This window comes from Schistocerca cancellata, chromosome 4 (assembly GCF_023864275.1).
Source record: "Schistocerca cancellata isolate TAMUIC-IGC-003103 chromosome 4, iqSchCanc2.1, whole genome shotgun sequence".
NCBI lineage: Eukaryota > Metazoa > Arthropoda > Insecta > Orthoptera > Acrididae > Schistocerca > Schistocerca cancellata.
Window position 1 is genome coordinate 877,735,503 of NC_064629.1, and position 24,124 is coordinate 877,759,626.

Genomic DNA, 24,124 nt, shown 5'->3' on the forward strand with positions numbered 1-24,124 from the left:
GCGGTCTCGCGGTTCCAGACTTCAGCGCCTAGAGCCGCACGGCCACTTCGACCAGCCCAAACATTTTCCATGAGATAAAGACCGAGTCAGTTAGCAGGCCGGTCGTGTTGCAGTAAGGTGACTCAGTGTTTCTCAAATCAGGAGCGTACGGGTAGGGCCCAGTAAACACGGCTGTTGTCATCTTGCAAGACGGCAGTGTCCACAGCATACTCATTATGAAGATGTAGAAGAAAGAGCAACATTTAATCACCGAGAGTATACAAATAAATATCCTCTTTCATTTTCACAGTAACTCAAATGACTGACTACAAGTCATGTTACGAAAAATACTCCCAAAACTTGAGGGAACCACTTCCGACCAGAAGTACAGCCTCTACACACTGCAAATTTAACTCCTCATTGGGCCTTCGGTGCACTCTACGCCTTGCATCGTTTTAAAAGAGGCTCTGTCTCGACTCGTCAGACCACACTGCGCGCCTCCAGTCAGCTACTGTCCGTCTTCTATGTTGTTTGGCCCATTGAAGACGTGCAGCTTCATGTGCAGCTATGGGCAACGGCCTGTTTGCAATGTAGGCGACACCAAATTTCCGTTGCATATAGTTCCTTTCGCAGTTTTCACTCTGAAACTGATTGAGATTGAGCTGCATTTACAGACAGCAGCAGTTCCTGTTAAATTTGAAACTGATTTTCATTGGCAGGGCGTGACACTCGTCTCCCTGTCTATTAGGATGTTTTTACAACGAAGGAGAGGGAGGATGTTGCAGTTTTTTAAACGTGATTGTTATGACATTAAAATAATTTGTGGCAATTAATCAGTTATCATTATTGTCACACTGAAACGTACCCCTCCGTAGCTGAGTGACCAGCGCACCTGACTGCCTTGCAGAGCCGGCCGCGGTGGCCGAGCGGTTCTAGGCGCTTCAGTCAGGAACCACGCGACTGCTACGGTCGCAGGTTCGAATCCTGCCTCGGTCATGGATGTGTGTGTCGTCCTTAGGTTAGTTAGGTTTACGTAGTTCTATGGTTATGGGACTGATGACCTCAGCTGTTAAGTCCCATAGTGCTTAGAGCCATTTGAACCATTTGAACTTCCTTGCAGTGGACCCGAGTTCGGTTTTTTCCTTGGTGGAAGGACTGGTATGGAGTGAACTACCCTCGTGAGGCCAAGTGAGGAGCTGGTCGACCGATTAGTAAGGGTTCCAAGGTCAAGAAACCCGACAACGATCGGGTGACCAGTGTTCTGACCACATGCCCTTTCAAACTGCATCTAATGACGGAGTTCATGCAGGATGACATGGCGGTCAGTTGAGACCGGTGGGCGTGTCTAGGGCCAGAACTCGGAACGCGAGCCGCGCGGGATTAGCCGAGCGGTCTGAGGCGCTGCAGTCATGGACTGTGAGGCTGGTCCCGGCGGAGGTTCGAGTCCTCCCTCGGGCATGGGTGTGTGTGTATGTCCTTAGGATAATTTAGGTTAAGTAGTGTGTAAGCTTAGGGACTGATGACCTTACCAGTTAAGTCCCATAAGATTTCACACACATTTGAACATTCGGAACGCGAAATTATCGTATTGAAACATTTTTATACATTTTACCGTCATTAATATTAAAATCGCACCCGTATCTGGCATTGCAATTGTGCGAACCTAATGCAAGGGGGCTCGTTGCCACCGGCAGCCTCTTGCTGCAAAATGCTGACGCAGCACTGAGCCGCGGTACCCACCTAGGTGCCACTGTTCGCATGTCGGTCAGTGACCACCGTGTGACCGAAACCAGGGACACTTCGGCACGTGACATACGTGACTTTTTCGGCAGCTGCACCACAACAAACCTGGTTTGGCGCGGCCATGCTGGTCATCGGATCGAAGAGGCGAGTCATCGAGTGTGGCTTTCACCGTGAGGCCGGTACCGATCCAATGTCATCGTGACAGGACCGCCTATCAAGGGATGCAGCCGCAGCATTAATGGTCCGAGTGTCGACTTGAGGCCCACCTAGCCAGAAAACCACCGGGCGTCCGCCAGCGCCAGACGCCACACTGGGGCTCGCACGCTGGACGTCTGCGATCACATCAATCGCCGCAGCTGGGGCAGGCGACCTGCACGTCTTCTACTCGGGTGGCCGTGCCAGTCTGCAGCACCAGCTCCTCACGCAGCTCAGTCGCCCGGCCAGAAATGTTCGCATCGCAGGTCGTTCCGCCGTCATACGGCACTAGGCGCAACCGCTACTGACCCCGGCTGCCGAGGTCCGTGGGTTCAGACGTGAACATGAACAGTTGGAAAATAATAAAGGTGTTCTATCACCGAGCAGCTTTGACTCCCCCACCCCACCATCACCCACCAGAGAACATCCTCTCCCTTTTGAGAACATTAAAACTACGGGTGACGGCTAGATATATAGGGAAAGGGGAGGGGGCAATAGCAAACTGTGACACTCTGACCCTCCCCCAGAAAGAAGCACTGGATTCGTGCCGGCAATTCCTTGCAGACACGTTGGACAGCCCGCATTGCTACATTAACAAATCGGGCAACTTCATTCACGATGTGGGCATAGGCAAGACCAAAAACGATACCTTCTTTCCTCCATTCTGTCACGTCTGCAAGTCGACCCATTTTACTGCGCTGTTTCCGTACAATCAACTGACATATACGCACCATCTTTCTGCCATGTTGTTGCAGCGTCAAATGTCTGCCCGACACCAGTTCTACAACTCCCACGGCGCTCTTTTAAAGGGGGCCTAATATTTTGGCCAGAGCTTTTTACCGGATTCCTGATACAGGTACCGCGCAGTTCCCGCTGAATAGTATCACTTCTTTTTCCGCTAGCAGTGAATTATTCATGGCTATGGTGTTGAAGAAAATGGTTTTCCGACACGTCAGAGACAGTGGTTGCACTGACTTTTGTGAGCGCCTCCATTCGCGAGATACCAAGGCCATCAGATTCTGCTGCCACGAGCAATAACGTGTCGATGGCTTGGGTCATCGTGGACCATCGCGAAATGTACTCGCATAAGGGCCCCAGCGCTGCTGGGCAACAAGAAAAGGTGTGCAGGCTTACTCTACAGGAGCCACCGCCCACGAACCTGCTTCTGCTGCTAACACATCACGGAGCCCCAAGGTAAACGAGGACGCACCAACACCTCTATTTGATGATCCATGCATCGTCTAATGCCGCCTGGGCTCACGAGTTGCAATAAACGCCCACTTTAAGTTTAGAGCGCGTTGAAAATTCTGTGATACTAGGCATCCCGCATCCCAGTCAAGAGTGACGTTCACGCAATTGTTTTATTTCTCTTATATTACTCCCAAAGTGTCTTCTGATCCACCTAACGAGTGGTTTGTATCTCCGACTATTACCTTCTAATTGAACATTAAAGCATTTACAAGCATTATACAGTACTAACATTTAAAACCATATTGCCACTTATTTTGTTTCATCAAGCACCACCCTTAAGCATTTTCCTAGAATGGCTGTTTTTGTGTTATGAAATGTATTCGTAAACTGCGAATAAAGTACGACCACAGCCATGCAGTTTGCTTGAGACAAGAGAAAATTTGTGCCGGACCAGGACTCGAACCCGGATTTCCGCTTTACGCGAGCTTCGACTATCCGAGCACTCTTTACGGAAACACCCAAACTTCCATATATCCCAGTGTCTGCTAAACATAGTGCTCGCACAGTCATGTGATTGCCGCAAGGGAGAGACTTATTTACTTTTCTCGTCAGATTGCCTTAGCTGTCTGTATTTGACAGTTCGATGCAGTTTTCCTTCGGACACGCATGCATACAATACACAACACTGCACTAATGTATTCCATGGCAAAGCCGAGGCAGTCTGACGAGGAAACTAAATAAGTCTCTCCCTGTGCGCGAATCACCTAATTGTGGGAGCACTGTGGGTAGAAGACATTCGGACATGTGTAAAGCTGGGGCTGTCCGTGAAGCGAGCTCCGATAGTCGAAGCGATCAAGGCGACCGCTCGCGTAAAGCGGGAAATCCGGGTTCCAGTTCCGGTCCGCCATAATTTTCATTTGTCTCCAGTAAATTGTATAGCTGTGGTGGTAGCGCATTCGCAGTTTGCAAATACATTTCATGATTTAATACGGCTATAAATCGTGAGCAGTGTCTGCTTCTAACATTACAGACACTTTCAAATACAGACACTGCACTATAGTATTTTTGTGTTACATGTATTGTGATGTGATGTGTTCCATTGCAGAGTCTTCGAATTTTCGTATTAAGTTTGCTGTTCTTTACACGCTCATTTTGAGTTCGACTATTGTCTATATGTTAAACGATAAAAGCTATATACGTTACAATCCTGATTCATTCTTTATGTTGCATGTAACTATTATGTTTTTTAATCGTACTCCGATTTTTCTGCACCCCTTCAGCTCTTATTTTCCAGTGAACCCGATATTTTATTCTCAGTTTTGCAATTATTTCAATTATTTATCGGCAAACTGTTCCTCTACGTTGCATATCTAGTTTCGACTGTGAGGGACTATCTTAAGCTAATTACAAGGATGACTTAAAGAAAATCTTAAATATCTACGCTGTCGCTCTCGAAAAAACGTAAAAATGTGAACGAACCATCCTGGGCGCAATGCCTTAGCCTTCATAAGCTGCAGCGCCTGGCTCGCGTGCTTTTAAACAGCCACGCTCTCCGGCAAAGCTGAAATTTTGATTGATGGTGTTAATTTCCTTCAGCTATAGAAAATACCGGGTAATGAGTAAAGTTAGCGCTGCCAATGGTTACTTTAACAATGACGAAGCCTTCGCTTTCGCAAACTTTTCGTCCATAACTTACGCGCCGAGAATAAAAATCTCGTCTTGCTCACTTTGTAATCAGTTTGTCTCCCATAAATCTGGGATAAACACAACAAATGTTTTTCCAATACTTCTCGCTTGAGTAAAATTACAGCCGTAATAAATGGCATCTGTGCCTCCTCTAAGGAAAGAAACGCCTTAAAGTTCGCGAGGTTATGTCTTTAGAGATACTTAAGAGATGCTTCATATTCCTTTCCTAACTATATGATAATAACGACAGTCTGGCTAATACAATTTCCTTTTTATTTTTCTCTCTTGCTTAGTTAGTATTGTTCCCCCGTTTTTAATTGCGCTGTGGTCGGGGGGCAGGGGTGTTGGAGCAGTATGGTGTTAAATACTCCCTAGCAGCAAATTTTCATTTCGAGCATCAGGTACACTTTCGAACAGACAGCCTTTATTTTAGTTATTTTTTGTTAATCTTCATTTCGCAATAAAGTTATTTTTTAGTTGAATAAGGCTTATTCTTTCATTCCTTGCTCCCCTTAAATCTAAGGCCACACACATCCGCAGATATGCAGGTGGTGTAAAATATATTCAGGGCAGTTCATAGTAAGACCTGCAGTTTGGAGATCCAAGACCAGTATGGACACGGGACTTTCCTTGTGAGATGTCTCCTAGCAGGTGTGGATAGAAAAAAGCTATGACTTTCATTTTCAGTTCCAACGCTCTTACGTCTTCTACAGTGTACTAGTTAAGGCAAAACTAAGTGGTTGTGGTCTTTATAACCACCAATTTATGTTGTTTATGAACGTATTTCCTCTTGGAGCTGCACTATCAGCTTTCAAACTGTCTGTTTAGTACATATTTAATACATTGTTCTTGTTTTTCTACCTATAAATATGTCGCAAAAAATGAAAATCTGTGCCAGATCTGGACTCGAACCCATATCGTCCACTTGACATGAGGAGTCCCATAACCATTAAGCTCCAGTACCGATCCAACTTTCCAGAGTCACTGTTTTCTCCCTATTATGCCACACCACTACCAGAAGGGTTTGGTCCAAGGAGGTGTGTGAGGGTATTTTATTTATTTATTTAGCGTATGGTGCTACACACATGGTTTACACTTATTACATTATGAAATTATATGATAAAATGCACTATGAAATACATAAGTGAAGGATACATATTCAGATAAAATACAATACATAAACACAATAAAAAGTAGCATCACAGCAGATATTTTGCGTTAGACAAAGTCTTCAAGTTCTGACGTCCAAATTGGCGATCCATTCGAGGCAGGGCCGTGTGGCGTTGAAGAAAACAACCCGACTACCCTGATAGGCTCTTAATTCACAGTCCTGGGCGATGTGCTGTATTGTTTCATTAGGTGCCCCACAGTCACAGCTAGGGCTGGGAAGCTTTCCTCACTTGTGTAGATTGTGTGCACATAGCCCATGTCCTGTTCGGATTCTGTTTAGGCTTTTCCATAGCTGTCGTGTAAGTTCAAAGCCCTTAGGTTTCTCTGATGGACAGATAAGTTCCCGGTTGTCAGGGGAGGCACTATCACTCCAGCTCTCGTGCCATTTAGTATCCATGTGAGAGTAATAGCACTGGGCAACGTATCTGATGGAGGTCCTTGGCTTGCCTGGCAATAGGTGGATAAAAATTCATTGAAATTAAATGAAAGATGAATGAAACGCAATAACATAAAAATGTCACCTGGATCTCGTACTTACCGTGGGAAAAAAAACAACTTAGGCAGTCTGAACACGTATTCGGGTCCCACTCAAATGTTAAAAATCATGTTTCACCTCGTAACACTACAGCCAGATAGTCTCCGACGGAGTACGTGGATACAGAACACGATCTAGCATAAATCTTTCTCGACATATTCATTACATTCCAAGTTTAGCAATTCTGAACATACTTCATTCACTTTATTCGATGTCGACGCATGTATTTGTTTTATTCCCGTTCATTTCATTTCATCGGCTATCTTCTATCTATGTGTTTTCATGATTTATAAGTAAACTATGTTATTTTGCATGCATACTGTGGTCTTTCTTAAGTTGTTCTTGTTGTGGTCTTCACTCCGAACATAGATCTCCATACGAGTCTCTGTTGTGCAGGCCTCTTTACCTCATCAAAACTAGTGCAATGTACATCCATTTGAACCTCCCTCTAAAATCCTTATCGCCCACACATCCCTCCCTTACCAAACTTATAATTTCTTGATGCCTCATCATTGGTTTTATTAACCCTTCTTTTGTTCAGGTTGCACCAAAAATTTATTTTCTCCGCAGTTCCATTCAGTACATTTTCAAAATACTTCCTAACAGATAAAAATTTGATGCAACAATTTTTTTCTTTTTCAGAAGTGCTTTTATTGCTATTGTCAGTGTGCATTTTACATCCTCTCTCTCTCGACTATCATCAGTTATTTTGGAGCCCAGATAGTAAAACTCAACTACTACTTTTAGTGTCTCGTTTCCCAGTCTAATTCCTTCAGCCTCACTGGATTCGATTCTTCTGCCTTCCGTCAGCGTGGTGCAACTTTTGTTGATAGTAATGATTATAACCTCGTTTCAAGCCAGTAACCATTCTGTTTAACTGATCTTTCACTCCTTTTGTCTGCTCTGACAAAATGTCATCAGTATTTATTATTTCTGAACTCTTAATTCCCTTTCCAAATTTCTCTTGGTTTCCTTCACTGTCTGCTATGGGTGCAAGCTTATGTGTAAGCTGCACCTAACCTTCCACTTCCTGTACTTTGAGACTGCTACCTTCATAAAATCAAAGAAGATATCCCAGTGAATATTGTCAATGGTTTACTCTAAATCTTCAAATACTATACTACAGTAAGTTATCTATCATCAGTACATACTCTAAGAGAAGTCATAGGGTCAGTATTGCCTCTCGTGTTCCTGTATTTCTCTGGAACCTAAACGGAACTTCCGCGAGATCGGCATCCTTCAGTCTCTCCATTCTTCCGTAAATAATTAATCCATATCAGTATTTTGCAGCCATGATTTATTAAACAGATAGTTGTGTAATATTCACTTCTGTCAGCACCTGTCTCCTTTGGAACAGAAGTTAATTACAATCTTCTTGGTGTCCGAGGATATTTTATGTCTCGTACATCTTGCATATCAGGTGAAGTACTACTGTTGTGGTATGTTCTCCCAAGGATCTCAGTAGCTCTGAGGAATTTTCGTGTACTCCAGCTACCTTATTTGGAGTTAGGTCTTTCAGTGACACGTCAAATTCTTCTCACAATATAGTACCTACGATCTTATCTTCATCTACTCCTCTTCCCTTTTCATAATATTGTCTTCAATTTCGATTCCTATGCATTGTCCTTCCATATATTCCTTCCGCATTTCAACCTCCCCATCTTTGTTTTGTACTGGGTTGCCATCTAAGATCCTGATATTCGTGCATCTGCTTCAATGTTCTCCAAAGATTTCTTTAATGGTTATATATGTACATGAGTATATATAAAAAAAGTACAGGATACTGAGTGTGACGGGTAGTCTGACTAGCCGTAGTAGGCTGACAGCGTCACTCCACGTAGAGGGAACGAGACTTGGGAGCCGCGTGCACTGTGTTTTATACACTCTTGCTCCTGAATTTGGTATGTTATTAAGCAGCGGAAAGCCAGATTCGCCGTTTGCATTCTTAAGAGCGGCGCTCGGAGCTGCTGAGGTGTTCGCCGGCTCGTGCAAGTTTTACATTCTAACAACAGTTTAGCCCCTACTTGGCAGACTCCCTAAGGTAATTACGTGTGCCGCAATTTTCTAGCTTTTCACGGAAGTTGCGGCGTCCCGGAAATAAGTATTCTAATCGCTCTTTTTAATACGCGCGCTAAGACTCTGCGGAGCCGGATGTTAACTTGGTAGCGCGTAACTTTGATTTGTTGGCTTCCTTCCAGCGCGGCTAGAGCCTAGGTTGCATCCAAACACAGATTCGGCGCTTTTGTGAGCGTTTCCTTACAACCGTGCAAATCTATGTGAACCGCATTCTGTGCTCAAACACTGCGACGATTCTGGAGGAAATAGAAGCACCTTTCAAAGATTCGGCACGGACTTAGAAAAGAACAATTCATGTGATATACAGCTTGCATTATTCGTACAGGATTTTAGCAAACAGCAGGTTTTATAGATTTACAAAATGTATTCGGCACTGTAACTTACTGCCGACAAATAACTAAAATACGATCACATGATTTCTCTTCACTGATATGAGTTTGGAAAGATGAATGTTTCACTAAGAGAACCTAGTACGCTATACTGGAAACCGAATGTACAGCAGAAACGGAAGTGAGTTGGAGCGTTCGCCAGACAAGCATAACACAGCATCTTCTTCTTTTTCTCTTCTTTTTTTCTGACTTTATCCCGTATTTGCAGCGGGTCGGTATGATTTCGCAATTTTGGTGATACAGGAGGAGTGGGGTCGTGTCGCTTCACCTTAGGCCTGCAAGTTACAGTAATGAATGTGTGAAGAGTGTAATGCGAGTGTCTGTATTGCTGATGGCGATGACACAGAGAAGGGAGAGGGTAAAACATGGCGCAGATGTCTAGCCTACTCCTGTCGAAGAAAGTCAAGCAAGCCTCCGAGCTCAACATGACGATCCAGCGAGCTGACCACTGTCAGCTGTCGTTGATCACCAACAAGGGGCTGATCACCATCAGCTGACGTCATTGTTTATGGTAATGAGGTAGAGGAAGGAAAGGTAGAAAAAATGGTTCAAATGGCTCGGAGCACTATGGGACTTAACTGCTGAGGTCATCAGTCCCCTAGAACTTAGAACTACTTAAACCTAACTAACCTAAGGACATCACACACATCCATGCCCGAGGCAGGATTCGAACCTGCAACCGTACTGGTTGCGCGGTTTCAGACTGTAGTGCCTAGAACCGCTCGGCCACACCGGCCGGCAAGGAAGGGTAGAACATGGTGCCAGTTTATAGCCTACTCCTGTCGGAGAGCATCAAGGAAACCTCCGAGGTCAACGCCAACATCTACTGGGCTGATAAACACGAACACTTTATTGTGTGTTATATAAAATATAATACATAACAACCAATTGAAACTTGTTTATTTCAGGCAAAGATGTACAGTGCAAAGATAATACAATACAGATATTAATAACGACTGAAGGTTTTCTTCACAATACTCAACATATACCTGAGCATGGCCAACCTCGAGAGGGCCACGCGGTATTAGCCGAGCGGTCTAGCGCTGCAGTCATGGACTGTGCGGTTGGTCCCGGCGAAGGTTCGAGTCTTCCCTCGGGCATGGGGCATGGGTGTGTGTGTTTGTCCTTAGGATAATTTAGGTTAACTAGTGCGTAAGCTTAGGGACTGATGACCTTAGCAGTTAAGTCCCTTAAGATTTCAAATAAAAAAGAAAAAAAAGTCGAGAGGAATGCCTAGTGGTGTACGCCGACTATGATTTCCGTCAGATGACTGGAGGAGCCGGCCGGGGTGGACGAGCGGGTCTAGGCTGCTACAGTCTGGAACCGCGCGACCGCTACGGTCGCAGGTTCCAATCCTGCCTCGGCCATGGATGTGTGTGATGTCCTTAGGTTAGTTGGGTTTAAGTAGTTCTAAGTTCTAGGGGAATGATGACCTGAGAAGTTAAGTCCCGTAGTGCTCGGAGCCATTTGAACCATTTTTTTTTTTTTTACTGTCTCAGCAATGCGAGGTCTCTTCCACATGTGCCTCGGCTGTGTACCAACCTACAAGAGTATGAAGCCATTAGATAATTCTTTATATTCGTGTCTGATACAGTCTGTAGCTTAATAGCCCAGTCAACGAAGACCAAAAAAGGTGGAACAGGGAAAAAATTCGTGTAGTCGGAAATGTTTGGACAATAGTAGGATGAAATGTCATGAACAACATACTAAAATTCCTGATCAGTGGGATATGATCGTGGGGGGTGGGTCGTTTATAGGTAACTTTTTTATGTTTTTGTTACACATAGGATGACTAAGAATCGTTTGCCGTCTACACAGTAGAAAAATGTGTAGTGGTTTACGTCGTTTCTTTTCATACATGTTTTTTCCGTATAATTAGTAACTAATTTCTCTATCCCATGCAGTGTCAACGCATTTTGTGGAAAATAATCAAAATGGCTCTGAGCACTATGGGACTTAACTGCTGTGGTCATCAGTCCCTTAGAACTTAAAACTACTTAAACCTAACTAACCTAAGGACATCACACACGTCCATGTCCGAGGCAAGACCGTAGCGGTCGCGCAGTTCCTGACTGAAGCGCCTAGAACCCCTCGGTCACACAGGCCGGCTGAAAAATAATCACCCCCGGCCATGTCTGATCACTGCAAAGCCAGTGATTCATAAGGCGCAATGCGGAAAGGTCAGTGCAGCTTTGTTAGACACCCTGTAGTTGCTTCTCGTGACGTGGAGGGATAAAGAGTGTGGAGAGTCGCCTGTTCGGTGTGCAGTTTGCAAACGTAAGGAGGGAAGGGTGTGACCGCAGTCGAGCGACCTACCCTCCGCCACGTCTCTACCCTGCAACCCCCAACCCCGCTCACCCACCCCGCTTGCAGCAGCCCATCACACTCCCGAAACAAATTTTATCCCTTAACATGCTTCTACTGCACTTAGATGTGGTGCATAATTTAATATACGTTTCTAACCCACATCATTTGACAACAAACATTAAAACTATATCAACAGAATATTATTTTTAACACTTTACGATTTTCCATCTGCGATAATGTGAAAGCTACTAAATCTAGAAAAAAAATGAATACCACGTTTGTTGTAGGAAATATGCAGTTCAATCTTGTACTAAGAAATATTTCGCTAGGAGTCACGGTTGCCGAATTACTCGAGGAAAACATAAATAAGTGACCTTTAAACACCCTCCCCAATCCCCAACCCCCCCCCCCTCCCCCCCCGACCCCTCCCCTACCACCATGCTCAAACCCCAGCGATCGAGATTTTTAGTATATTTCCCTTGTTTCCCTCCTACCACTGCAAAAACAAAAAACAAAGTTGCGGCTAAACACATTTTTCCCCTAATTTTACTTCACTGACTGGACTGTTAGGGCTCTCGTTGTAGCAGACGTGAAAATTTCTTCTGTTAAACTTTACAAACATCTGTTGCAGCAAACGACTTGGAGGACTGAACACGATCAGATGATAGAGGAACTTTCGCTACACTCTACGAACATTCCTGGCGATGTTGAAAGAGAGACATGCGTGTATGACCTTCTTAGCCGACTGTCATCCCACGGCGCCATTGTGTGTCTTAGATGTTGTGAATTAATTCATAAGACACAATGTACATTGTGACTTAATGCTATAGACAACGATGTGACAATTCACCTATCGTTCACGTACTGGGTGCTTATTTACAATCCTCAACGCCCTAGACAGTGAGACACTACCGAAAGGTTTAGATTTTTACAGCATGACACTGGCGAAAGGATGAGAAATACCACGCCAGCATTTCTCTGGCCTGTCAGGGAGTAGTGAAGAAACTTTCTTACATCCGACAACTCGTGCCTGAGCGCCCCAACAATACCGTGCTTTAGCACCTCTGGAAACCTGATCTCAACAGTTGCCCTCATACTAATCCTGGCGTTTGTCGGAACTAGAGGTATGATTAACTTGAATTGACAGATCAACTTGCTAAACTCGAAACTCTAACTAAGATTTAAAAGACTGTAAAAGGAATGACGTGTCTCTACTAAAAGCACTTATCAGCAATTGTTGCTCTTTTTGTTATTTTCATCATCGGTCCGAAGACTGATTTGACGCATGACTTCATTTCAGTCTGTTCAGCAAAAGTCTCTTCTTATCTTTATAAGTGTTTACTGTAGTCGTATCTTGCGCTCCACCTAAATACAATTTTTGCTCTTCCTCCAAATCCATCGCGCTGTATTCACACGTACACTTCCTTCCATTCGCAAATTAACGATTCCTTGATGCCTCATGATATGTTATACAATCGATACCTTCCTTAGGCAAGATGAGATATAAATTTCTCTTTCTCTTTTTCAGAACTCGATTGGGTTGTTGTTGTTGTGGTCTTCTGTCCTGAGACTGGTTTGATGCAGCTCTCCATGCTACTCTATCCTGTGCAAGCTTCTTCATCTCCCAGTACCTACTGCAACCTACATCCTTCTGAATCTGCTTAGTGTATTCATCTCTTGGTCTCCCCCTACGATTTTTACCCTCCACGCTGCCCTCCAATATTAAATTGGTGATCCCTTGATGCCTCAGAACATGTCCTACCAACCGATCCCTTCTTCTGGTCAAGTTGTGCCACAAACTTCTCTTCTCCCCAATCCTATTCAATACTTCCTCATTAGTCTCGATTGGGTAGGTTCTTCATTAATTAGCCGAGCTACTCATCTAATCTTCAGCATTCTTCTGCAAAATCGCATTTCAGAAGCTTTTATTCTCTTCGTGTTTGCACATCTGCACATTTCGCTTTCATAGAAGGCTACCCTCTAGATAAATATTTTCAGAAAAGACTTCGTAAGACTGGCATCTAAGTCAGAAGTTTACAAATTTCTCTTTTTCAGGAAAGATTTTTTTGCCGCCTAGATAGCAAAACCCATCAAATATTTTCTAAACTAATTTCCTCACCATCACTCCAGTACTCTCATTTTTCCTGTATTGACTTTCCTCTTGTAACCTCTCTTCAAGAAACATTCATTTCAATTATCTTCAGAATTCCAAAGACTTTTTTTCACTGAACATTGTCAAAAGATTTTTCTAAATACTTTACGTTCAGACTCTCCATTTCCAAACCGCAGTGCACTTACATCCATTCACCGCAAGCCATCTTACAGTGAGTTGCGCCATCTACTTGCAGTGCCATTACCTTTCCTCCTGTTCCTTGTTCCATTCGTGAATAGTACGTGGGAAGAATGACCTTGGGTAAACTTTCGTATCAGCTCATTTTTTTTAATCAGTATAATTTCGTGACACGTGTGTGGGAGAAAGAAATATGCTTCCCGACTCTTCTTGCAGCATCTCCGTAATGCACAACTCTTCTCGTGCAGCGTGTGCCACTGGAGTTAGTTGAGCATCTTCATAGTGCCCTCGCACGGACTAAACGATCCGATGACGAAACGCGCTGTTCTTCGTTGGATCGTCTCTACCTCTTTTATTAATCGAACTGGGTAACGGTCCCAGAGTTGTGAGCAGCGCTCGAGAATCGGTTCAGCATACGTTCTAAGGTAAGTCGTAGGCTCAGTGTTGTTCCATGTGTTTCTGTATCACTCAAAAATCCAAACTGATCGGACTTCGGGTCGTCTTCTGTCTGTCATTTCATCGTTCCGGAGGTAACTCGCGTTCCTATCTTGCCACTATGACCTGTCAAACTGACAGTTCGCTAATACACCTGTCAGCACCTGCCTTCTTTAGTTTTGGGATTACGACGCTCTTCTCGAGTTCTGATGGGAAGAGGTACATCGTAAAATTTCTGAGAAGCAGACGGCGGCTCGCAGCTGGCGTTGCAGTGATTGGCAACAGGAAGCACGCCCGAAGCGGGCCACCTGGGTTCCAAATGGCGCTCACGCCCTAACTGAGTTACGCGCCGACACAAAAACAGCCGGCCGAGAATTATGATTAACGACCACCTGTCGAGAAAACTTTTAAATTAGCGTCCACTCGGTTATTCTAATACGCATTTCTCGGCGCGATACCGACCCAGCGTTTTTCTCGCATTCGCCACGGCGAGGCGCTGCAGGTCGTCACGCCGGAAAACAGCTGTGGCCGTCCCCTGTCTGCGTCAGCGGCCTCACTGCCCGCACTTTTTCGTCTTTGTGTCCGCAGCGAACTACGACAATTTCAGGTTCGACACTGTGCGGTACACCTGCTGCCACGTGGTCAGTTCTAGCGAGCTGCCTTAGTCTGCTTTAAATTAGTTGTCGTTTGACAGGTAGCGAGTTGGACTGCTCCCGCCACCAACATTCCGATGAGAGCCTCTAATTCTCGGCTCCGGCTGTGTTGCCACTTCCGCTACGCCAAGTATTGTACCTACCAGTCCTCAAGTTGGAAACGTTCCTAAAAACAAAAATTTCGCGTACCGGTATGTCAAGAAAAAAAACGCAACTCTGACCCTAATTAAAGTGAAGAACAGATTTTTGACGTGCTTAGAGGCACTGCAGAGATACACACAATGTGCGAGTTTCAGAACTTCTACGCAATTTCTCCGAACATTATATATAAGAAACACAGTGTGATACGCGACTTTGAGATCAGTTGGCGAGCGAGGTAATTCGCTAATCGACGGAAAACATAAATTATTTCAGTGTGTTCAACACTTGACGAGATATGACGTGATAAGTCAGAGGCTGTTTCCTGGACGGGAAAATTTCACCTGTTTCAAAAATATTAAAATAATTCGGTTCTTAATTAAAATGAAGTATAGATATTTAACATTCTTGGAGACAGAGGTCGATACCACAGTTCATTTCGACTTTAAAAGCATTTTTATATCGCCGCGGTGAGCCGAGCGCTGTGGTGGCAGCGTGCAGATAGTACCAGTATCAGTGCTGGACCTGTAACGTTACACTACACCAGGAGTCCCCAACAAAATTTTCTTGGGGACCCTCCCTCATCGTGCATGATTGGTACCTTGTCATATCACAGCATCAAGTACCTAAAAAAGCCAAATTAAGAGTCTTTTTATACGTGTCAGTTGGCTCTAGGAAGACGCTAGGCGCAGAAGTTAGCGTTCGCTAAAGCTTTGCTCACGCAGGAAGAGGCCAAAACAAAAAAATCTGTTATCATACGAAATATATTTAACATATTTTTTATTCTAGTAGCATCTTGCAAACCCCTCTGGCATAGCTGGCGGACCCCTGGGGGTCCGCGGACCACCTGTTGGGAACCACTGCATACACAGTTGCTTCTGGAGGAGCCACTATGGCTGTAGCTCGGGTCCGAACACAACAGACTGCATCGGCGCAGTGCAATAGCAAAAGCTACCATCCTTTCTCCTGAGAAGCTAATGATTCACCCTGTTATACGGACACCTGCTGTCCAAATTGTCCCTGGATACAGGATGAGGAACGTAACTGTTCACCTTAAATAATTTTTCACTCGTTAAATATAAGCACATCGGACAAAAATTTATCGCGCCAGCAGACAGTAGGCCAATTCGCCGTAAGACTGCGTCCACAATTTTATACATCGTATTTGCTTTATAATAAAACTCCACGGAGCAGGAGACGAGTATGTATTTTATTTATATTTATTGCCACAAAGGAGGTTGTTACAGTGTCCAGTACACGCACACTGAATAAAACAATTGTCGCTCACTGGAGACATCGCGCTAATACCGTCCTGCATCCTTGACAATGGGCGACTCGGAAGAGAGTTCAGCAGCTTCATCAGATATGCCATATCCAGCTGAAAACATTTATTGATGATCAGATCCCTCAGAGTTACTCAGCTACTGCGATTCGGAGTGGTACGCATCACCCTCTGCCCCGCGCATTCTCCGTGGGATTAAGACCGGCTGATTGAGCAAGGTACTCGAGGTATATACAGTGTCATAACTACTGAACTATATGAAATAAAATCGTCCTAACTTCAGAATGGTTTGCATTAGGGCGTTCAAACGGCACGGTTGGCCGCGGGGCACGATGAGAAATAGTATGGTTTATTCACTTTCATTTAGCGACAAAGCCCACTTTTATTTGTATGGGTTCGTCAATAAGCAAAATTGGCGCATTTAGGGGACTGAGAATCCGCATTTCGCGATCGAGAAGTCTCTTCACCCTCAACGGATGACTATGTGATGTGCAGTGTCCAGTCAGGGAATGATGGTTGCAATATCCCTTGATGGCACGCCGGCCACCGAGTGGTATGTGAAGGTTTTGGAAGATGATTTCATCCCCATTATCCAAACTGACCCTGATTTTGAAAACGTGTGGTTCATGCAAGACGGGGCTCGACCCCATCGGAGCAGGAGAGTGTTTCATGTCCTAGAGCAGCATTTTGGGGAACGCGTTCTGGATCTGGGGTACCCAGAGGCCACTGGCATGGGCCTCGATTGGCCGCCATAGTCTCCGGATCTGAGCACATGGCAGTCCATTTTCTGGGGCTATGTTAAAGACAAGGTATACAGCAACAACTCTAAAACCATTCCTGAACTGAAAACAGCTCTTCAGGAGGTCATCGACAGCATCGATGTTCCGATACTTCAGCGGGTCGTGCAAAATTTCGGCATTCGTCTGCGCCACATTATCACCAATGATGGCAGACATACCGAACATGTCATAACCTAAATCCGAATATCTGTAGTGACGTTTACATGTTGAATAAAGGGTGTGCACGCCGTATCTCGTAACTAATTTACGTTTTTTTTCTCTTATAGTTCTACAATTGTCACCCTGTATGTCAGCTTCCTCTGAACACGGTAGAGAGGGGAAGAGGGAAATTTCCGCACCATACTCATCATGAAGATGTAGAAGGACAGTTAAAAATTGTCTCCGAAAATATTGAAATACACATCCTGGCTGGGGTAGTCTCCTCGAGTTTGCTACCGGATCACCGGCCGGCGTGGCCGAGCGGTTCTAGGCGCTACAGTCTGGAACCGCGCGACCGCTACGGTCGCAGGTTCGAATCCTGCCTCGGGCATGGATGTGTGTGATGTCCTTAGGTTAGTTAGGTTTAATTAGTTCTAAGTTCTAGGGGACTGATGACCATAGCTGTTAAGTCCCATAGTGCTCAGAGCCATTTGAATGATTTTGCTACCGTATCCTAAAATCAACACGACTGCATATTTCGACGATCGATCTGTGTGCCATCTTCAGGGGAACGCTGCTGCTTCTACTGCTGAGTCCCGCTGAAAACCGATCCCAAGGCTGCAGGTCGACGTCCAGGCCTCCGTACCGTACAAGACGCATGCGCCGCTCACCACAGTTGCTGCCCTCAAGACTGGCTTGTAGCGTCGCCCCTAGTAGAACACCGGCCCCAACGGCGAAGGTTGAAACTTTAATATTGACAACTATTTATTCATAACATATACAAAAATAGGTACACTATGTGATCAAAAGTACCTGGACACCTGGCTGAAACTGACTTACAAGTTCGTGGCGCCCTCCATCGGTAAAGCTGGAATTGATGACAGCTTCCACTCTAGCAAGCACACGTTCAGTCAGGTTCTGAAAGGTTTCTTGAGGAATGAGAGCCCATTCTTCACGGAGTGCTTCACCGAGGAGAGGTATCTATGTCGGTAGGTGAGGCCTGGCACGAAGTCGGCGTTCCAAAACATCCCAAAGGTGTTCTAAGCGATTCAGTGCAGGTCAGTGCAGGTCAGTCCATTACATGAATGTTATTGTCGTGTAACCACTCCGCCACAGACCGTGCATTATGAACAGCTGTTCGATCGTGTTAAAAGATGCAATCACCACCCCGAATTGCTCTTCAACAGTGGGAAGCAAGAAGGTGCTTAAAACATCAATGTAGGCCTGTGCTGCGATAGTGCCACGCAAAATGACAAGGGGTGCAAGCCCCCTCCATGATAAACACGACCACAGCAGACGTATGACACAAGTAACACCCAATCACCTGACCACGTTCGAAGTCCGTGAGTTCCACGGAACGCCCCATTCTGCTCTCTCACGATGTCTAATGACCACTGTGGTCGCTGTTATGGAGTACCTGGCAGTAGGTGGCATCACAATGCAACTAATACGAAAAACGTATGTTTTTGGGGGTGTCCGGATACATTTGATCATATAGTGAATATATTTCAAAGCTTTTCTGTCCTTCAAACCAGTAACCAGTGTTGCATATAACCAGCTGCTAGCGATGTGGCAGTCGTAGGACATCTTTAACAGCGCTAGTTGTGTTTGTAGTTCGAGTGGAGCAGTCTGAAGCGAATGCCGCGAAATGATTCCTTCATCTTGGGAATCAAGTTGAAGTCACATAAGCGTAAGTCCGGGGAGTGTGGTGGGTGGTACAGCACTTCAGACCCCCATCGATGGAACAAATCGGCCACAACTTGCACCATATACGCCCGAGCATTATCCTGCAAAAAGGGTCCCCGCATGTTTCTCTAGGCTGTTCGTTTTTGGAACACAGCCTGCAGTTAACTTATAGAAAGCAGAGGGGACATTTTCTGCAGGACTCGCCCGTTATTTTGCAGGGCAAATACGCAAATTGTGACCGATTTGTTCCGTCGATCGGGCTGGGACGAGCGGTACCATCCAATTTACTTCTCGGACTAAATTGACAATACTAAACTTTGAATTTACAACGGTATCGCAAGCGATGGGCGACATGCAAGCAGTCAAAGTCCTTTGCTATATATAAAGTCTATGTAAGCAGTTGATATGGATCACTGATATCTGCTGTCGTAGTGTCGGTTTACAACTGCGAGTCCCGGTCTGGTACTGTCCTAATACCGTGAGGCCGAGGCTGCAGGAGGGCGCTTATATTCCCTTCTGCTAGAGGCCGCTCCTGTCGTGGTGCGGTCCTTGTCGGCGGCCTGGTGGCTGACGTCTCTCAGCCTTCTTTGCTCTCGGGCCTTCATCTTAGTGCTGGCGCTTGTCGATACGCCGGAACAAAGCTTATGTGACTTCAGCTTGATTCCCAATATGAAGGAAGCATTTCATGGCAATCTCTTTAGAACTGTTTCACAGATTCGACTGGAAATATACTTTTCCACTGGCACAATGAATAGAAATCGCACAGCTAAGGGTATCCTATGACTTCCGCATCGCTGGCAACTGATTAAACACAGTGCTGATGACTACTCTGAAGGACAATAAAACTTTGAAACCTGTATCTATTTTATACAATTTGTAAATAAATAGGTGTCGTTATTAAAGTTCCAACCATGATATATAAAGCACTCAAAGACCATCATCTAACACAGCCTGGCCGCGACAGAGGACGTTGTGTTTTGATACGAGATAGTACGGGATTTCAAGTCCTGCTAAGAGGAAAATACTTGTCTTTATTAATAAAATCATCTGACAACCTAATTTCATTTCTTCATACTGTTCCAAAACCCTGGAGTACTGCTAACCATCAGAGTCTCGTCAAATTTCATCCTGTGTCCCTCGTTTAAGCGATGTTCCACTGCCGCCCACTCTGCAGGCTCTGTAGCCTCGTGTGACGGAGATGTTCTTCGCACCTTTTCTGAACTGTACGAATCGAGCGACCAGTGCAAGCCTTCCCACATGTACATGGAATTTCGTATAAGCCAGGCTTCCCAAGTCCCAAATCATCTTTGACAGAACCGAGTAGCGCCCTAATTTTGGAAGATGGTCGAAACACATTTTAATGTTAAAAATCCTTAAAAGTCTTCCAGTATTAAACGATAGGTCCCCGCACAAGGAAAAAAGGACACAGATCTATGATCCTCTGCATGTACCTCCGGGGGTGGTCCGAACTGTACAGCCCGAAGAATCTGCTTCTCAGAGTATCCATCTTCCTTAAACACAGCCGTCAAATGTGGGTTAAACTGTCCGCACAAGAACTAGCATAAGCTCTGTGTATCAGCGTCTTAAAGAAGCCATTGCGTTGGTGCGTTGGATGGCAACTCTTAGTATGCACAAACCGATCGCTATTTGTCACGTAAGCCTCCTCCACCCCCACCCCCCCGCAGTATTAATTGGTTAGTGGTTCATCGTCGATTACTACTTGCTATAGACTGGCTGGTTGAAAAATTAGGCATCGGACATTTGTAGTAGCCAGTTTCAGCTCTCTAACTTACTCCCAAGGTATATGCGCCAATAACTAAAGTTCTGTCTGTGAACCTACGACACATATCCTATTTATTCTCCTGCACTGTTCACTAATTCACACTCCTCCAAAATATTCAAATAATAATGATGATGTTGAAATACGTGAACACTTTCGTACTACAACACTTTAAATTCAAGTATCACATCCCTTGTTCTTCTGATCGCACTCACACTACAATTATAGTCACTCCTCTGTCATGAGCTTATATTAGTTTACCACTGTCGATTCCTTGATGTTAGATCACGTTTTCATTACATATCAATTCCCCCCGAAACGAAATTAATCCTGAGTTTCAAAATTATTGTTTTAAATACGATCGTTTTTCTCACACACATACGAGTCGTACTTGAATGATGGTTCTGATGCAATTCTCGATAATCTTTGTACAAAACACCTCACTTTTATGCGCGGTCTCAAGAAGCGCGGGAGCTAGGGACTTGCCCTGCAGGCGTGAGCCGTCTCGGTGGAGTCACTCCTTCGCGCCAACGACCTCCAGACCCAGTTCAAATGGTTCAAATGGCTCTGAGCACTATGGGACTTAACTTCTGAGGTCATCAGTCCCCTAGAACTTAGAACTACTTAAACCTAACTAACCTAAGGACATCACACACATCCATTGCCGAGGCAGGATTTGAACCTGCGACCGTAGCGGTCGCGCGGTTCCAGACCCAGTCTCTCACTTCGAGAACTATGGGGCATCCCTGTCAGTGATGCCACTGCGATGTAGCAAAGAAGCGTAAAGGTTAATTCGATCCTTCAAGTATAGGATCGATACCTGCACCCTTACAGTCGGCTATGCAATATCCCAGAGTTCCATCATACTTTTTGTAAACCATGACGTCCAAACATGGAAGCCTCCTGCCACATTTACAATGGTGGATTGGTTATGGGTAGCCCTTTATCGCCTGTAGTCGCTAATTTATTCATGGAGGACTTCGAGGATACGGCACTGAGGACATCACCTTGGCAACCACGGTGATTCTGGAGATACGTTGACGATAAATTTTTTGTCTGGCATCGTGGACGTGATGCTCTTAACCAATTTTTGGACCATTTCAGTTGTCTTCATCCTAATTAAATTTACTATGGAGTCCGAAAGTGACAGGAGGCTTCCATTTCTTAGACGTTACAAGTTAAATACATTTTGAGATTGAAGCTGGTGGAAACTAACACAAATTTCCATTTTCAAGGCAGGTGAAATTGTTAAGACATTAACGGAACTTAGTTAATATGCAGATATCACACCTTCCATGGTAAAAGGCCTTCTTCTGTTTCCAAGTACAAGACGATGCACGACCGACTTAGTGTAGCTTAACCGTCAATACCTCGTATAAATAGTTTTAAAATATATAGAATATTACACACCATATGACGTTGGAACTGAAGAATCGACAATATATTCCAAATAGCTCTAATATATCATACAGTTAGTACTCTAAATATTTACAAATCCTGCAGAAAACGTAGCCTCATGTCTAGAACAATAAAAACTGTGGAAAATGTCAGAAACTGCTTATGGGGGTCTCAAGTGCGAGTTCCTTCATGCAGTTTTAAAATCAGTCCCTAGACTGAACTACCGACCAAAAAACACTGTACTTTCGTAGGAATACTGTTCTTAAGATACATCGCACTCTACTTCCCTAAATTTTGAAAATATTTCTCCACGTAATATGTGACACCTTAACTTTAGATTTCCCCACTGTGGCTCATAGATTATCTAAGTAAGGTTTTCGGTCTGCTAAACGAACCCAGCTTAAGGCAACGACCGTGTTTCCGCTGCAGTCAGACGTCAAATGCCTCCAAAGGGTTTACGAATGTGTTGGAAAATATGCCTTATGGAAGAATTGTAAAAATTGAAAAGTTCGAGTGTGTTGGTCACGTCCAAACAGGATGGGCACACGTTTACGTAAGCGAATAAGAGATACGAAGGGGAAAAAGTACAGTGATGGCAAACCAGTTGGTGGTCGGGGTCGTCTTACTAAGGAAGAGGTGGACAAACTGCAGCTCTATTATGGTTTAGCCATAAGAAGGAATCGAGACAATATTGAGGCCATGAAGAAAGCTGTATGGGCTACCTTTTTGCATAAAGCTTCTACGGATGACCATCCACAGCATGCTTTATGCGACAGTGGTGTAGACACATGGTGTGTATACAAAAAAGCAATAGCAAAAGGTGGGACTTACGCACACCATCACTCCCTGCCATTTGAGGTATTGGAAGCAATTAAGCCCATATAAATGGATCTAAGTGACACTAAACTATTGTCACGGGGCTTATATGGAAATACACAAAATGTTAATGAATATTTCAACCATATGATATGGGAACGCCAGCCTAAGACTGTGATTGTTGGCTTCAGTACGACGAGATTAGGTGTATTAGATGCAGTTATTTGCTTTAATGATGGGGCAGTTAGCAGATGTGATGTTTTAGAGTTGTTGGGACTAACTCCTGGTTTCAATATGAGACAAGCACTGACGGCAATTGATTACTTGAGAGTGGCCAAAGGCGAAAACTGGGTTCTTGAGGCAACTAAAGAGGCCACAATAGCAAAGGGAGCAAGAAAGGCGAAAACTGGGTTCTTGAGGCAACTAAAGGGGCCACAATAGCAAAGGGAGCAAGAAAAGGAAGAGAGAAGATGAGGAACACACAAACCAAGAATATTGTGCAACTGGAGGGTTTTAAGAACAACAGAGGTGAGTAACAGATAAAATGTACCTTTAAACTGAATTTCCCAATAATCAAATTTTCTGACATGTTTCTTCATCTTTCGTTTCACCCACTTTGGGGTACGCTGGATCAATCATTTCTTTGTGCGTTGTTCTTTTCTTAGGGCCCAGTATTTCTTCATTTTTTCTGATCTTCTTTTCCTCTCTTCTTCCGAGATGAAGGGTCTGGACTTTTATGTAGATTTGTCTTGGAACCTTATGTTTCCATCTTTAGTAATTAATTTAGCTGTTCGATCGATAAGTAAATTTTCTGAAATATTTAATTCTGAATTCTGGAATCTTTAATTCTGACATGTTTATTTTATGGAAAAAAAAATATTTGAGCTAGAGGTCTGAAATTTATTGTGTCATTTCAGGTTACCATTTGGAGAAAAGTAGACTACAGACACAGCCTACTACCACCAGGAGGAAAAATATACCCTTATAAATTATAAAAAATTACCTTAATTTTGATTGTCTAATTTATGTATTTGTAGTATAGAAACTATTGATTGAAATCATTTGATTGTAGCCTACTGTTTAGATAACAGTGTCATAAATGTGTGCACAAAGTTTTAAGCATCTAAGAAAAGTAGTTAATAAGTCTATAGACTTCAAACATAGAGTGGCAGGAAAATTTTTAATGTACTGACCGACATAAATGATTATATAATAAAGTTTATATCAAAGCTATTCTGGTTATTCTTATACCAAAATCTTCATCCTTAAAACACTTCCAGTGTCCTAAAATTTCTTTATATTCAGAGTTCACATTATGTAGTTAGACCCTCATAAACTTTATGAAAATTCTTACAGTTTTTCCAGCCGTTCACTGCCAAGTTACCCTACATCGCGCAAATTTTCATTGAATCACTCATACGCTTTCAGTCTACCCTA

General features: G+C 44.1%; 1 long non-coding RNA gene across 2 annotated transcripts in view; it reads left to right on the plus strand.

The window, feature by feature from the left end:
• Positions 1–23,814, plus strand: part of LOC126184741 (uncharacterized) — a 178,540-nt gene extending 154,726 nt beyond the window's left edge. For both annotated transcript variants that reach the window (XR_007536868.1, XR_007536867.1), the window contains one exon: positions 23,605–23,814. This is a non-coding gene — a long non-coding RNA (uncharacterized LOC126184741). The remainder of the gene's footprint in view (positions 1–23,604) is intronic.
• The last annotated feature ends 310 nt before the right edge of the window (positions 23,815–24,124 follow it).